This window comes from Pteropus alecto, unplaced genomic scaffold (assembly GCF_000325575.1).
Source record: "Pteropus alecto unplaced genomic scaffold, ASM32557v1 scaffold5, whole genome shotgun sequence".
Taxonomy (NCBI): domain Eukaryota; kingdom Metazoa; phylum Chordata; class Mammalia; order Chiroptera; family Pteropodidae; genus Pteropus; species Pteropus alecto.
The window spans coordinates 4612255-4616275 of record NW_006441953.1 but is presented as its reverse complement, the minus strand read 5'-3'; the positions used below and the strand labels follow the sequence as shown (position 1 = coordinate 4616275).

The following is a 4021-nucleotide window of genomic DNA, read 5'->3' as shown; positions in this document are numbered from 1 at the left end:
TTAGAAAGAGGGTTCCCCCTCCCCCCTCCCCCCCAATTAGTTTCAAGTACCGGTATCGCTTTCTTATTCTCTTGGTCTCATTTCTTGAAAACTGATGACTTTGTACAATGTCATGTGTAGATTTCTTTCTCTTTATTTCTTGTATATCTTTATAGATTTTTAGTTTGTGGTTACCATGCGTTTTAGATATATCAATCTAAGTTTATAGCAGTTTAAGTTGGTTACTTATGTTAAAAAACATTCTAAAATCATTATTTTTGCTCCTCCATGTTTATGTCTTTGTCATTTTTACTTCTTGTATGTTGTGTGTATCCCTTAATTTAGTGTTGTAATTACACATGATCTTCCTAGTTTTGTCTTGTAATGTTTTCACTAGCTTTATAATTAGTCGATCCACTACCCTTACTGTTTGCCATTGTCGGTGAGATTTTCTTTCCTGTATAATTTTATTGATTTTTTTTTTCTTTTCTACTTAAAGAAGTACCTTTAGCATTGTTTTATAGTATTGGTTTACTGGTGATGAACTCCTTTAGCTTTTTCTTGTCTGGAAAACTATCGCTCCTTCAATTCATAATGATAGCCTTGCTAGGTAGAGTAATCTTCATTGTAGGTTTTTCTTTTCATCCCTTCTGGCCTTCAAAGTTTCTATTGAAAAATCAGCTGACAGTCTTATTAGGAGTTCCCTTATGTGTAACTATCTGCTTTTTTTCTTGCTACTTTTAAGATTCCCTTTCTCTTTAACCTTTGGCATTTTAATTATGTGTCTTGGTGTGGGCCTCTTTGGGTTAATCTTGTTTGGGATGCTCTATGCTTCCTAGACTTCTGCGTTTATTTCCTTCACCAGGTTAGGAAAGTTTTCAGTCATTATTTCTTGAAACAGGTTTTCAATTCCTTTCTCTCTTCTTCTCCTCCTAGGACCCCTATGATGCAAATGTTGTTGTGCTTGATGTTGTCTCTCCCAGAGGTTCCTTAAACTATCCTCATTTTTCTTATCCTTTGTTCTTTTTTGCTGCTCAATTGGGTGTTTTCTGCTACCTTGTCTTTAGATAGCTCAATCCTCTGCTTCATCTAACCCAATGCTGATTCTCTTTAGTGTATTCTTCATTTCAGTTATTGTATTTTTTAGTTCTGATTGGCTCTTGTTTTCTATATTATTTTTGTATTTCCTATCCCTTGCGGAAATTCTCACTGAGTTCTTTTATCCTAATTCCAAGTTCATTGAGCATCCTTATAACCAGTGTTTTGTACTCTGTATCTGGTAGTTTGCTTGTCTCCATTTTGTTTCGTTCTTTTTCTGGAGTTTTGTCCTGTTCTTTTGACTGGGATATGTTTATTTTTCTCCTCATTTTGGCCGACAGCCTGTGTTTGCTTCTGTGTATTTGGTAGATCTGCTAAATCTCCCGATTTTGACAGCATGGCCTTAAGTAGAAAATGTTCTGTGGAGCCCAGTAGCACAGACCCCTTGGTCACCTGGGTCAGGTGTTATCTGTGTGGCTCGCGTATACCCTCCTTTATAATTAAGCCTCAATATCTGCTGACACATCAATGAGTGTGTTTGACCCTCGGGCTGACTGGCTGTGAAGGCTGGTCACAGCTACAGCAGAAGAGCTGTTGTGGGCTTACCACATAGAGCAGGAGTTGCTTTAGCAGGACGCTGGTGCTGGCTGAGGCTACCCTTCAGGTGTGGTGGTTGTGGAGATAGTTCAGTGGACTCTAGTGTTATTTGAGGCCAGCCACTTGGTATGTTGGGTGTGGAGCCTCTTGAGAGGGGCTCCAGTGCAGGCTGTCAGCTGCCACTTGTGCCGGATTTGGGGCCGCTTTGGTAGGAGCAGTTGGTTTGCTGCTTGTGCTGGGCTTGGGAGAGGCTATGCTGTGAACCAAGGTCATCTGCCACTTGTGCCTGGCTTTGGATTTTTTTGATGGGTACTATGATGCACCCTGAGGCTAGCTACCACTTGTGTCAGACTTGTGGCTGCTTAGTTAGAACTACATAACAGGCTAAGGCTGGCCACCACTTAAGACTTGGGACCACCTGGTGGGAATCACAATACAAATTGAAACTGGTAGCTGCTTGTGCTGGGCTTGGTGTCACTTAATAGGAGCTATAACATATGCCAAGGCTGGCTGCAACTTGTGTAGAGTTTATGGACCTTAGAGTCTGTAGCACGATCTGAGGGGTGCTGTCATTTGTGTTGGATTTGCAGACCTTTGAGAAAGTCTGCAGCACAGGCTTAGGGTAGTCACCACTCATGTGAGGTTTGCAGATCACTAGGAGGGGGTGAATAGTGTTAGCCAGGTTAACGGAGAGCACAGATTTGGCACCTACCTGCACCAAGCTGGCTGGGTGTTATGAGAGCTCCACAATGGAACAGTGGCACTGCTTCTGTCCCCAGAGAGTTTCCCTGACCCCCACCCTTTCAGCCCTCATCCTGAAGTTAGTCAATTTAGTTCCTGTATGTCCCTGGCACTTTTGCAGCTATCTCTGTACTAGAGCTTAGAGTGAGTAAATTTGTGAGTTTGTGTGCTGGCCCTTTAAGAGCAGCACATTGGTCTTTAATAGCCCTTTGCCTCTCAGCCACAATCTCCAAAGGTTTTTATAGCCAAATGTATGGAGACTTCTCTTCCTGCCACTGGTGGCCTGAGCTAAGGAGCTCATTGTGGGGCTGTGACCCCTCACTCTTCAAGGGAGGCCTCTGCAGCCAAGAGTGGGACCTGCCCATTCTGGGACCTGCCCATTCTGCATCTGTTCTACCAGTCTTTTTTTTTTTTTTTTTAGGTGAGGCAACCTTTTTTTTAGGTGAGGCAACCCTTTTTTTAGGTGAGGTTGACCTCACAGATTGCAAGGACCTTGTCAGCTTACAATCCCTTATTTTTTTACACCTACAGCACCTGGTCTTCCTAAGTGGTCTCCCATCCAAGTACTAACCAGGCCCGACCCTGCTTAGCTTCCAAGATCAGACGGGATTGGGCTTATTCAGGGTAGCATGGCCATAGACCTGTTCTACCAGTCTTGATGTGACTTCTTTATATCCTTATAGGACTTCTGTTAGTCTTGAGTTTTTTGATGATGGTAGTTCTATAATTTAGTTGCAATTTTGGTGTGATCATGGGAGGCATGGAATTCAACACACTTCAAAGCTTTCAAGGTACCACATACCACTTTTCAGAATAGCAATTTTGCATTTATTTACATGGCTTTGGTAAATGCCCATCTTCCTCTCTAGATTGAAACCCAACAAAAGGAAATCTGCTTTCTGTTGTGTCCCAGAGCAACACACATAGTAGGTACTCTAAAATCTATCAAAGAAATCAATAAACTGGACATGGAATCTCATACCTATCTGTTTCCTCCAATCCCCACCTCAAATAGGTTTTAAGAGGTTTAATTTCTTAACATACTCAGAAAATCTGAACTTGATCAGATCTCCTACGGATAATTAAGAAGAATCTCTGAGATAAGGGAATATCTCTAAGATAAGGCAACTTTTTTTTTTTTTGCCTTTGGCTTAAAGTATGTATTTAAAACCTCAGTCTCCCAGCTAAGAGTTTCCTGAGTATTGAAAAGAAGGCGTTAAGCATATTCTCTGTAATTTTGTAGGAAGACTAATTTTTAATCTTGCATTTCATTTTTTCTTTATAGTTTTCTCTATTAGAAAAGGTTATTAGAATGTGTGTAAAATGTCACAAATTAACAAAATCAACACGAGTAAAAAAAAAGGCTTTTCATTTATATTTTATATATATATTTATATATTTACTTATGGCTTATCCTGCCTTTTAATAAAAGGATTTGAGGCAAATATTTACAACTGAGGTATAAGAAAACTAAAGCAATTTGCTAAGGTATATGGGTTATATGATTTGGTCCTTTCTCTTTGCATTCTGATTTCATATTTTATAACCTAAAAAGCATAATAATTTGGGCAATATCATTGTCTTCTATCATTCAATCAGTAAATAGTCTGCCAATTAAAAAACTCAAAACAAGAAGAAACAGACAACTGGTATTATTAAGTGTTTT

The 4021-nt window shown here is 39.9% G+C and overlaps 1 non-coding gene across 1 annotated transcript; it reads right to left on the bottom strand.

Moving 5' to 3' along the window:
* Positions 1–2877: 2877 nt before the first annotated feature.
* LOC112485606 lies at positions 2878–2996 on the bottom strand. The gene has a single exon (XR_003048509.1). It is a non-coding gene; the product is annotated as a 5S ribosomal RNA (ribosomal RNA).
* Positions 2997–4021: the final 1025 nt, after the last annotated feature.